Raw genomic sequence first — 13,861 nt, 5'->3', positions numbered from 1 at the left:
ATATTTCAGTAAATTCTGAACATTGACAGTACTTTCAAAACTGACCTTATCTCTATGTTTCAAGTATGTCCAAACAAAATCTTCCCCCCATGGAAATCAGTGGCAAAACTTTTGCTTGATAAAAAGAAAGCCAGGATTCATTACCCCTGGATCTTACTACCATAAAGTTCTTTAAAAGGCAGGTTTTAAAAATGCATTGCTTCTATTAAAACAGCTGCAGTACTCTTTTAATTTATGTAGATATCATAATTTTCCAAATATAAAAATAATGAGATCTGTTCTGGAACTTGGTCCTATTCCAGTCACAGCCACTATGTATGTTGCTTTTCTGGAAATCACTGATTTAGCCTCCGGAGATGAGTAAGCAAGCACAAAGAAATTATACCTGCATGAAAGCAGCTGACAAGAAATATGATATCCCGTTTTATTCAGTAAGAACTGAAGGGTTTGAGTGGCACCAAGGTGGGGCCAAGGGCAAGGAAGAAAATGGAAAGAGATGTGAATTGAGTGAAATTGTTCTTTAATCTGCCATTCTTTTCATATGAAGGATTGATACTCATAACACCTTACTACAGACAAGAAGAGTGTGTGGATTCTGACTTTTTTTAATTCTTCAGAATTAAAAACAGAACTGTCACAGCCTGACATCATGTTACTAGAGTATTGACTAATTTACCATCCCTCACTTGAAAGCTGTCAACTCTTAACTTGTGATCAAGAGATAATGATAACAGAAGATGAAAGAAAAGCAGAGAGAACTTCTGCCAAGGAGAAGCTCCTAAGGTAGATTTAAATACAGGGGAAAGCACAGTAAAGGAAGAGAACTAGAAGCAAATAATTAGTTATGCACCTGGTCCCTGAAAGGCTACTCAAGGACAAAAGATGCAGATGAGGGACTGAAAGAAGTATGAAAGCAGAACAGGAGGGAAGGACAGAAGTTCATGGAACACAGTAAGAGCAGTAGACACATTCACAAGGGAAGAAATCAGACTCTAGCTCTACAGTCTAATGTACTAACAGTGGAAAGGATTAACTCAAAAACTAGTTCCAGCATGAAAAAAAGAACTGATTCCATGCTATTTCCAGTCTCCTTCTTACGAAGTAGTGAAGAATGCTCCTACACGTGCCACACACTCTGTGGCGTGCAGCACTATTGCATGGCCCCTTCCCACAGCACACAGCCCCACCACACATCCCGGTCTCACTGAACACCCCAGGTAGTTCCATAGCCTGCACACCCATCAGCACCGGACACAGCACTGTATTTGGACTCACACAATCCCACTGCATCTAGACCCACCCACAAACTGTTTGAGCATGACACAAAGACTTTCCTAGTCAAATGGGTGATTTCGGTCTGTCTCTCAAAGATGGCAGACCTGAGCCTAACTAGTGCTGTGACATATGACTGCTGGAGACATAACCAAGGGGCACCCTCTGTAAGCATGTTTCTCATTTCCTGGTACTAAACCACGCAGGTTTAGCCTTTACAAGCACATATAAAGAAGCACTCTGAAACTGCCTTGTGTAAGCTTGTGCATGTTAAAAGTAAGGTTCCAAACACACAAGGTTGCTTTTATAGCACTTTTTTTAAAGTGACCTTGCAGAGCACCCTGAGGAGAGCCATGGTGATGATCTGTAAGGGCCGCTGGCTTTCCTTCCACCCATCACAGAAGAGGCTTTACCCTTGGAGGCACACAGAGCAGCTTGTCCTCAGCAGTTCATCTACCATGATTTCTCTTTTCCTTCCAGTTGCTTACACCACTGCTGGGACTCACTTCACCTCACTGAGCATTACAACACCTCATCCTGGCCTGTGGCATCTCAGGTAAGATGAGAATAATTACTTCAAGTTTAATTAGAAGTGTATGAAATAAAAAATTTGAAAGAAAATATGATTACTATCTGTGAAATGAGACATGTTGTTAGTGGGATTGAATGATTTATAGGTTTATACCTGTCAGGTATAACCTGACAGGTTTATACCTGTCTCTGTCCTTATCTTTTCGAAGAAGGCTATAGAGGAGAAGAAGGAAGCAAGCAAGAGGGGCAATACTCTTAAATCAATAGGTCCATTGAGTACATTTTATAACACTCTAGAGACAGAGATGTTGGTTCTTGGGTTTAACATCTTAAGTTTTTGCATTTGATATTTAATTATGGAAGCTGCAGAAGACATTGTAACAAAGAGATAATTACTTCAATGAGAATCTCAATAGTTCAGTCATAGGCCTTGGTTGTGGAGATTCATACAGGGCCATGCATTACTGCTATGAGACCTGAGCACATATCATGACATTAGTATCTACTATCTATAACAAAAAGGCCTGTAGGTAGTGTTTGTAAGAGCTCCTTCCTACACATATGTGTAAAAGCACCATGCTTTCAGCAAATCTCTGTTCCAGTCTACAAAATTTATTTATTCTGCTCTATAATAAAAGGAGTAACAGATAATTACATTTGCCAGCTCTTTTGCTTTTTCCACCTTGAAGGAATTCTGCCAGGTCAGCCAGATCTGTATAATAACTGAAGAAGGGAACCATATCAACCTCAGCACTTTTTTGATTCTAAAACATTTGTTTTAACTAGCATCAACAATAGGCCTCTAATGTTACTTTTTTGGGTTTGTTTTTTTTTTTTTTTGTTTTTTTTTCAGTAGACTAGAAAACCTACAAGTACTTACTGGGAAAAAAAATCAGAAAAAGGAGATATTGTTCATCAGGAGATGCTGTTCCTTTATGATCTCAGTCAGAAAGGCTCTCAGACACTATAAGGTGCCATTTAAAATGCTCTTTATTATAGCTAACAATAAAAAGAAAGTGAGAATAATAGAGATAGTCTTATCTCCATTTAGATACTGGGAGCCTTAAGTTGCACATCAAATGAGCCTCTGATCAGCCTGCAGCATGCTGTTGCAGAGCCTGCTTGTAGAAAGGGTTACCCCATGTTGGTAATTTTGAGCTACTATGGGATTTTCCTACAAGGAAACAACTGTATTCATTTCTACTGATAAATGGGGAGTATTCGCAGGAGAAATTCTTGCTGCACTTTTAGGTAAAGACAAGGCCACTGAGGTGATACAACCACCAATACCAAGTTGGATCAGTCTTCTCTGTTACAGTGAGGTGGCTGAATTCATCCTAGGAATGAACACAGGACGAGTGCAGACATCTCAGGCCTGAGAGCTGGGTGGGAGTGTAGCACAGCATAAGCCTGACAGCCAGACAGGATGTACAGCACAGTACATCACAGGCCTGACAGTCAGGCAGGATGTGCAGCACAGCACAGTAAAGCACAGACCTGACAGCCAGACAGGATGTGCAGCACAGCACAGTAGAGCACAGACCTGACAGCCAGGCAGGATGTGCAGCACAGCACAGTAGAGCACAGACCTGACAGCCAGGCAGGATGTGCAGCACAGCACAGTAGAGCACAGGCCTGACAGACAGACAGGATGTGCAGCACAGCACAGCAGAGCACAGACCTGAAAGGCAGACAGGATGTGCAGCACAGCACAGCAGAGCACAGGCCTGACAGACGGACAGGATGTACAGCACAGCACAGCAGAGCACAGACCTGACAGACAGACAGGATGTGCAGCACAGCACGATAGAGCACAGACCTGACAGACAGACAGGATGTGCAGCACAGCACAGCAGAGCACAGGCCTGACAGACAGATAGGATGTACAGCACAGCACAGCACAAGCCTGACGGCTAAGAAGGATGTGCAGTACAGCACAGCACAGGCCTGGCAGTCAGGCAGGATGTGCAGCACAGCACAGCAGCACAACACAGCAGCACAGGCCTGCACCTTCGCAGGCTCGCTACTATCTGGGACAGCAGCTCTGCAATATGTGATGGTCTTATGGTTAGGATCACTGCAGGAAGATGGCATTACCTAGGCTAAAAGTCTGTTACCAATAAAAATCTAGGGTGGAGATTCAAACAGCTTAAACTTAATTTTTTAAAATTCTTGTTATAGTCAATAATGCAGATCTAATCAGTACAGTCAATAGCTTCTAGCAAACAATTCATTTTACCCTAGACAGCCAGTCTCTAGTAAACTGAGCTATACTCTATGAGACTGTGAACTATCTTGTAGGCATCCTGTGAGAAATTAATAGTAATAGCACATAATATACCTACTGGTCCAGCACTTCAGTGCAAGTGCCTCAGTCTCAAAGTGAATCCCAGCCTCATGATAGGTTTTGTAACCAGAGACTCTCTGCCAGACATTTCAGAGTAGTGAGCATCCCATGTTGCTATAAAAATCTGGGTTTTGAAAACTACTGGTGATCATCAGCCAGAGAGTCTGTCACCTTGTACTTCCACAGATTCCACAGAACCTCTGTGTTCAAAATCTACCCCAAGCAAGTTACTAAGGAACTTTCTGATTTAGTCTGATCTCATTTGCAAATGTTGGGCTCTGTGGCAGATACTCCATTTTCCAAAATTAATTCTAGGCAGTGATGATGCTGTGACTACCAATGGAGAATATCAACAGCACTGCCAAAGTGGCAGTTCCTCCTTTTAAAATACCTTAGTAAAAGCTTTTTATTTTAGCCACAGAAAAGACTATATGCTTCTAATAAAATATGAACTAAATGTAATGAATGAAACTTATTTAAACTGTTTTCTTCTTTTGACACCTTTTAGTAAGCACTTTTCAGCAAGAATGGTGAAAAATAACCAACAGCCTGATTCCTACATAAAATTCTTTGCTAGATGTAATTTGACAGTTAACAAGAAGTAGAAATTCATACGATCCCTGTCAGGCAGCCGGCTAATAGTATTATGGGAACATTAGTGGAAAAAAAAACACATTATTGGTGAGAAATTAAAATAAAATAACATTTGCTGACTCCCACCAGAGGTCAGTCACAAAATGAAACTACGAAAAGTATAAGTACCCATTGATTTTATGTATGATAGAAACAGAAAGTCCATTTTTGACCCAATTTAATGTTCTTTTTCTACTATTTTATTGTATTATTCTTAGTTGTGATAAATATATACTGCTTTAATAACAGGAAAAAATACAGAGCTCTGGTAAGAAACAACTAGCTGAATAAACTTTCAATTTACCTTTCAGGGACTGAGAAAGAAGAAAACATTCTGCAGAAACCTAAGGCACTGACAACTGTAACTAGTGGTCTAGATAAGACTGTATAATGATGGACATGGATGACAATAAGCTAGCATATTTCACCACAATACTCACATTTCTCAAGATGAAAGTCACAGAGAAATTAGATGTAGGATTTGTCCTTAGTAATGCAGCAGAGCTAGACAGCTTGCATAAATGAGCTGTTATGTATGCCTTAATTAATCAAGAATTCTAGTAATTACTAAAAATTGTATTACTTTTCTAACTAGAAGAAAACACAACATAACAGAGACTGCAGTTCTAAATATAATCTCAGAATCCACAGAAAATTACAACTCTATGCACTCAAATGTGAGTAGTCCTATTTAAATAAAAGGTTTCTATCCTTAACACATGAATGAGTAAATATGAAAACATTTTTCTGTTTTACATACTTAACTTTTTTTTTTCCTCTACTTGGTACTTCTTAGTCCACATCTCTAATATTGCATCCTGTTTTGTTCCCCTCACACAAGAAAGGAATCAATGAAATGGAGTAAGTTTAGCACACAACTACGAGGAGAAGGCCATGAGCAAACTGGTCTGACCTCATAGCTCACCCTGCTTTGAACAGGAGGTTTGACTAGATTGTCTCAGAAGGCCCCTTCTAATCTGAATAATCTTCTTGTACTATCTTAAGACCCTATGAACCTGCTCTAAGATCTACACAGCTTCTCTTTTCCAGGAATAATCTTTAGGCATTCAAAAGAATGATGCAGAAGTACAAAAGAAAAAGGCAACAAGAATGATCCTTTTAATTTATAGATTAGGTCTTAGAAAAAAAGACAAAGTGGGCTAGATGTCTTCAAGCTGGGAAAGGGATAGCTGAAAAGAGTGACATAAAAATATTGAATAAAAAATTATGATTTCCTATGTATCATTAAAAAGAGAGCACATGGATTACCAGATGGATGTTTTTAAAGTAATGAATGTAGATGCTTTTGGAGACCAAAAGCACATAGAGCAAGATAAATGCCAAGGGTACATATCAATGATGTGAATGTAACACTTAGTAGAAGATTGTCATAGTTTATAATTGCCAAAAGATAGAACATGAAGAGGAAAAGAATACATTTTTATTTCCTTATATCCTTTTCACCTACTTTTGCTAGAAGCTTTTGTTGGAGATGGAGTATAATGCTTGTGGGGCCTTTTTTATGACCAAGTCCATAATTCATGATTGTCAAAAGGCATAGCATAATGAGGGAAAGGCCATATGACTTCATTCTTTACTCTCTCTAGACATACTCCTTGTACTAACCAATGCTGGACATGGAATGTAGTGCTTGGAACTGCTGGTATGACCAAATAGGACTGTTAAAGTCTTCAAGAAGAGCATATAGGTTAAAATATGAGGATGAATACAAAGAAATTGTGCAAGCAGCCAGGGATCAAGTTAGGAAAGCTAAGGCCCAGATAGAATTAAATCTGGCTAGGGACATCAAGGGTAACAAGAAACGGGTTTATGTCAGTGACAAAAGGAAGAACAGGGAAAATGTGAGCCCTCTCTGGAAGGAAACAGGAGACCTGGTCACACGGGATATGGAGGAGGCTGAGGTACTCAACGACAATTCTGCCTTTGTCTTCAATGGTAAAGGCTATAACAACACCATCCAAATTGCAGAAAGCAAGGACAGTGACTAGCAGAATGAAGATTGTCCCACTGTAAGAGAAAATCAGGTTTGAGACCATCTAATGAACCTGAAGGCGCACAAGTCTATGGGACCTAATGAGATTCATCTATGTGTCCTGAGGGAACTAGCAGATGAAGTTCACAGCTACTTTCCATTATATTTGAAAAGCCATGGCAGTCTGGTGAAGTTTCCACTGACTGGAAAAGAGGAAACATAACTCCCATTTTCAAAAGGAGAGATAAGGAAGACCTGGGGAACTGCAGTCCAGTCAGTCTCATGTCAGTGCCTGGCAAGATAATGGAGCAGATCCTCCTGAAGACTCTTCTATGGCACATGGAAAACAAGGGGGTAGTTGGTGGCAACCAACATAGCTTCACCAAGGGCAAAGTCTGCCTGACAAATTTGGTGGCTTTTTATGATGGGGTCACAGCATTGGTGGATAAGGGAACACCAATGGGCATCATCTTCCTTGACTTGTGCAAAGAGTTTGATGCTGTCCCACGTGACGTCCTGGTGTCTGAATTGGAAGGATATGGATTTGATGGATGGACTGCTTGGTCGATAAGGAATTGGCTAGATGGCTGCTCTCAAAGAGTTGTGATCAATGGTTCAGTGTCCAAACACAGACCTGTAATGAGTGGAGTCCCTCAGGGGTCGATACTGGGACCAGTGCTGTTTAATATCTTTGTCAATGACTTGGGCAGTGGGATTGAGTGCACCTTCAGTAAGTTTGGCAAAGACATCAAGCTGTGTGATGTGGCTGACACACTGGAGGGAAGGGATGCCATCCAGAGGAACCTTAACAGGTTGGAGAGGTGGGCCCATGCCAACATTATGAAGTTCAACAAAGCAAAATGCAAGGTCCTGCACCTGGGTAAGGGCAATCCAAAGCACAAATACAGACTGGGCAGAGAATGGATAGAGAGCAGCCCTGCAGAGAAGGACTTGGGGGTGCTTGACATGAGCTAGAAAGGTGCATTTGCAGCCCCAAAAGCCAACCATATCTTGGGCTCCATCAAAAGATGTGTGACCAGGAGGTCAAGGGAGACCCCACCTGGAGTACTGCATCCAGCTCTGGAGTCCCCCAACACAAGAATAATCACAGAATAGTTTGGGTTGGAAGGGACCTCCAAAGGTCATCTAGTTCAATCCCCCTGCAGTGAGCAAGGACATCCTCCATTAGATCAGATTGCCCAGACCCTTGTTGAGCCTGATCTCAAATATCTTCATGGATGGGGCCTCAACTACCTCCCTGAGAAACTTCTTCCAGTGTTCCACCACCCTCATGATAAAGTACAGAAAACTGGAGGAGGGAAAAAGTAGAAAACCAAGCAGAGGTTGTGCACTAAGTATTTGTGAATTAAATGCACAGGCTGGTAGAGCTGGATCCAGTGGAATGTGTTTTGTGACTTGTATTTGACAGTTATCAGTGTGTAACACGCTATTCTGCGCTTCTTTGCAGTCACTCAGCACGGAGCAATGCTGTCCAAGAACGAGGTGCAGCTACAGCTAAGTGCCTCAAAATTCCTGTAATCTTACAACACCGTCGTCTAGGGGCATGAGGCCAGCACTCACCGCAGATCCTCGGAGCGTGTAAAAGCTGCCCTTCCTTCCCGATTCTCGCTTCTGTTCCCTCGGGGGAACACGGAAGGAAGTTTGGGAGCTCTCGAAAACCTCCCCTCTGCCAATTGCGGTTAACGAGTTGAAGCCCGTATGGAAGAACAGAGTTAGAGACTGGGTTTGCCCCCTCAGTGTTCCCCGGGTCATGGTGATGCTGCCGTTTACGGGACTCTGGGGGTCGCTGCTGTAGGACCCTCTCCCGCTGCTCCGTTGCCAAGGGACGCGATCCCGGCTTCCGCCCGCAGGCCCCTCCCTCCAAAGAGCGCACGGTGGGGGCGGGCCCGCCGGGTTGCCCGGGAGACGGGATTGGTTTCGCGGCGGCGGTGGCGGTCGCGCTGTCTTCGCTGCGGGCTGACAGGTGAGGGCTGGCGGCCGCCGCCACTGGCAAGGGGCCCTGCACTCGGCAACCGGGCCGAGCCAAGCCGGGTAGGGCAAGAGGTGTGCGTTACGGCGTGTACTGCATCGCCGTGTGGCGAGGGGCGGCCCGGTTTGGGGGGTTGGTTGAACCTGGTGCGCGCCCGATTATCCTGCGGGCGGCGGTCCTGTGGGGTTCTGCCGGGCCGCGCCGCCCAGCTGCGGCCTGGGTACAGGGCAACTCCGGGGCTTTCGGGGCTTTGGGCAGTTATCTGAAGTTATCCAGGAGCGCGCTGACGGCATTGGCGTTTTGCACTGCTTTTGGGACTTTTCTACTGCATTCGTATCTGTACCGGCGTGCTTGTGTGGAAATGTAAACTTGAAATCGAGTAAATACGTTGGCAGAAATACTTGGGAGAGGCCAACTGTGTGGAAGACGATTGCGCTCCTTAGGGAGAGGGAAAGCTCTGGGCTTGTTTGTAGTTCAGATGCTTTTCCCAGCTGAGACAAGTGCGGGAAGGGTGAACGACGAATAGCTTGGAGAATGTAAAAAAATATTTATGTACAAAAGCAAACTATAGGGTAAGCAAACAAATTGTATGAAAATAAATTTCAGGCGTCAAATCTCAAAACGAAGGAATGAGTATTTTTTTTAAAAAATCTGTTAAATAAACTCTGAAATCTTAAGAGATGTTCCTTTACATAGAAATGGTCATGCGACAATTTGAGAATGTTCTGAAAGTGCCAGGCATTAAATCAAAGTCTGAGCGAGATCTTTCAATTATTTGGAATATTACAGTAAAAATCATGATCCTGGATTTTAAAATCAATAAAGCTCTTAATATCTGGCTTAACCACTGAATGATATAGAACAGAAATACTCAAAAATTTCCTTTCAAGCACCAAAACTGTTTGTTTCAAGAATATCTTTCTGATGGCCAAGTAGTTGGTCTTTCAAAACCATCTTGGGCTGGAAGTCCATTGTGTCTTTCCAGCTAATTCTAGAGTTTAAATCTCGCCTGTGTTGGGAGTGCAGAACTTCTGGTTTTATATCTCCGTATAAAATTTTATCATGAGATTGTGCAGTGTCCTATTTGTAAGAGCATTTAAGGGGAAGAATTCTGTTAATAAACTCACAGAGTAAACAATGACATCCTTTTCAAATTTTAGCAGTGTTTTTCTTCTGAAGAGAATGGGGAGCAATATTTCCCACTGTTTTAAGACAAGTTCAAGTTGCTAACCTTTGCACTTCTTAATTTTTTTAGTCCAAAAATAGGAGAAAATCACTTAGCTTATGCCACCTCTTTCCAGATTAAAGGCACAACTGTGTATTTACTGATACATTTTAAGGTTTTTGTTAGAGAATAAGTGTCTTGCACAAGTTAGTCAAGCTTTGTTTTGTCATTATTTATGTTTTGCCTGTCAGAATTGCTCAGAAGCTTCAGTTAAGACTGTAGTCATCTTTGGCTAATTGTAATTCATATGGAGGCATGGTGATCTAAAGAACTTGTAAAGGTAATATGGAGTATGGATGGAGAAATACAGATGTCAATATGTTAAAATACCATGGGAGCATTGTTTTACTTACTGATTTTTTGATAGCTTATTAATTATTCTCCCTGACAAGGTATCTACTGTCTTCTTCCATGTCTCTGTTTCAATAGAAGTGTCATGCTGTGCATTCTATTACACCAAATCTCAGGTTCCTTGAATAGCTCTGGTTATTTAAGGGATCCATAACACAATGCTAAACTTCTAAATTGGCCATATGCTGGGAGGAAAATTTCCACATAGCAAAAGCAACATATGAAAGTCCTTGCTGAGTTTGACTAAGTCCATTTAGCTCAGTGGGCCAGTATTTTATTTCTAACAGTGGTAACAGAAAGAAGATGAGAATTTAGGGATCCCTAAGCTGTATTTCCTTTCTGCAGTTTGTGAGTCAGAACTCATGTGGACAATAAAAGTTACTTCAGCAAATCCTGATGAAGCTATTGTGTTATAACTCTTTGATTTTGTTATATATGCAGAAGATAGGCAGCACAAGAAGAGAAAGTAAATATCAATTTAGCATTTGAATTATAGCAACTGGCTATGAGAACTGAGAATTTACTGTAGGATGTAGCCAGTTCAGTAACATAGTGTCCTTCAGCATAGCAATTATTTATGTTAGCCACTGAACTGTACTCTGGGTCCTGGACAGATGTTTTGTACCGTATTTTTTTCCCCATTTAAGTTTTATAATAACCATTCATTCTTTATTCCTTATTTATTCCTATATTCCCCCTATTCTAGGACAGATTGGAGATTCTGGTTTGCTGGGATGGAGGGGGATTTACTAGATTAGCAGTATCGGTTTGTACAGTTTTGCTGACCTGTTTTTATGTTGTTGACAATACCACAGTGTAATTCTCAAGGCAGATTCAAGTGTGGAAGCTCATCTCTTTTAGTTCTTTCATTTGGTGGTGTTTTCATTTATCATGATGATCTTGACTGCACCATTATCTCTGCTAAGGCTTCTTTGATTTTTTCATTTGGGCTGCTTTGTTCAGTTTTAGGTGTAAAGCTGTGTGTAAGCAGACAAGTTGATAATTTATAATTTCAAAAAATACTCACCAGTGATGAATCTTTCTATTCAGTGTCCAGAGTCTAATTTAGTGTTTAATGATGGAGGATGCTCTTGGAAGCAGTGGAAAATTATTAGTGTAATCTTTTTTTTTTTTTTCCCTGTATATTATAGGTCTTATACTGGTGAAGTTAATACTGCCTAGTTAATGAAGTGTTTTTTTTAATGCTTCTACTGATGAGAAATCTGGTTCAGGTACACAAATCTTTATCTACTTTCCAGCCTGTATGGATAATTTAAATTCAGCTTCTTAGCCTATATCGTATCTATAACACTTTTATGTCTCTGGTAATTACTTCCTCCTTACATTGTTTTTTAAAACACTGTATTTGAAATCGTTAAATCCATCTCTCTTGAATATGCTAAGCAAAGATAGTGCGTGAGTACCTGGTATGATGGCGTTAAGCTTCTTCCTGTTGTGAAAATGGCTTTCCTAACACATTGTACACCTCTTGTCATGGCTATATCCTGTTGGTAGCTCATACTTTTCCCATGGTTTATCACATTCAGTGTTGGATTTTGTTAGGGTTTTTTCCCTTCTTTTGAGTGATTCCATTCTGCCCCTTGTACTATAATTGTGTAGTTTGCACTCAGTTTCATGGTCACTTGAAACCAATCATCTCTACTTGCAGTTTTTTTGAGGGAGAGGTTTCTGGGTTGTGGTGAGGTTTTCTTGGGGTTCTTCTTGCATTTGGCCCCTGAAGTGCCTGAACAGATCTATTAAATTGACTGCTTTGTAAAAATCCTTAGAACAGAAAATCTCTGTTTTAGAAAGCTGTCTTGTAGACAAACTTTTCAAGAGCTGATCTGTTTTTCTAATAAAATCAACTCTACCTTTCCTTTGTCCAGCTTTAGCTAGTTTTCCAATTTTTGAAAATTAGTGTTAGCAGATGTCTGAGAGGGTGTGGTTTGTAAGATGTACAGTTGTAAGATGATGTACAGCTGGATGTCATCCACACTTCAGCTAGTCAACCTCTCTTATAACAAATACATATAGATGATGAATTTAAAAAGGACATCACTAAGATGTGAAGGATTTTAGTTATTATCTTGAACTTTACAGCTAGAGAGAATCATTTCTCCTTTTTCCTTCTTTTCTTTTGTAATATCCCCTCCCTCCCGCTACTTGCAAGTTAATTTTTCTTAAGGTTGATTTGTGCTTCAGATGCAGATTTTATTTTTCTGTTAGGCAAAATTCCTGTTGCATTGAGTTAAATATGCTGAGGAAACGTTTTTGTCTTTACAACTGCCATAGAAGTGTGCATAATGTAAATTAAATATCAAGTACTGTTAACATCAAGTACTATAAACATATAGTTCAAAAAGTTATTATTATTAAACTACTTCTTTTAAAATGTGTTTGTTATCATTCCAGACTGGGATTTGCACTGTTACAATCTAAATTTACTATAATCTGTTTCTAAATAGCATGTTAGAATGCAATGACTGAACTAGTCATAGATAAAAATTGTGAGCATGATACAAAACCCCCATGCAACATCTTTCTTGCCATATTTGCTGTTTGCTGACAGACTGAAAGTTCTTTTTTCTTTTGAAGTGCCTCTTTCTGAGGCACTTCAGCTTTGAGTATTTTTTAATTTATAGCAGTTATGAAACTGAGACAAGCATTTCAGTACAGAAATAGCTTTATGAATAAGACTATAATTTTTCTCTATGCACACATATATCCTGTGTGCCCCTTTTTGTGTCTTTTGACCAAGGAATTTGAAAATTAAACATATTTATCTTCTCTTTTTCTTGAATGTTATGTGTATTCTTCACAGAATATGAATAGAGGCATCTGTGAGGCCATAGAACTCTGGTACTCTCTATATAAACATATGCATTTATGTTAATTTATTTTTTTCAAGAAGAAAAAGACTGTGGAAAATTTCATTGAATTTGGTTTTTTCTAGATCCAATTATGAAACATCCTTAGGAAGATAGGTGATCAAGTCCTATCCACTGCTATTGTTGGCAGCTAGAGCCTAATCTTCTTCATAAACTGATAAAGCTCAATCTTAAAAATAGCCATGTTTTTGTCCTTGTACTCTTGTGGGAGGGTTGTTTTAAAGTCTCATCCCAGTGCAGATCTGGTGATGATGATGGTGTCCTGGTAAATCCATGCAGCTTGCTGGAAAAGAATAAATGAGGGGAAACCCAAAAATGACAACCATTTAGATCCCTGCTTATGTTTGTGCCTTTAGTAGTTTTGGAGGAGTAGGGGAAATCTTAATTCTTAACTGACCACATAAGACATAGGATCACAGAGACACAGGTTTGCTCTGTCATTGTCATATGATTGGTTATTGCACCGCCTTACTTTAAACATTATATTTTAGGCTTTATTTAAGGATATTTAGGATCATAACCTGCTTCAAGTTCTCAATGTAAAGGTTCTTACAGCACTAATTAATAAATAAAATGAAAGACAGATGTTGTTTGAGTTGCAGATTTTTTAAGAAACGGAGGGGGTTTTAGA

The sequence above is a fragment of the Indicator indicator genome, chromosome 8, assembly GCF_027791375.1.
Source record: "Indicator indicator isolate 239-I01 chromosome 8, UM_Iind_1.1, whole genome shotgun sequence".
NCBI lineage: Eukaryota > Metazoa > Chordata > Aves > Piciformes > Indicatoridae > Indicator > Indicator indicator.
This window is presented reverse-complemented; position numbering follows the sequence as displayed.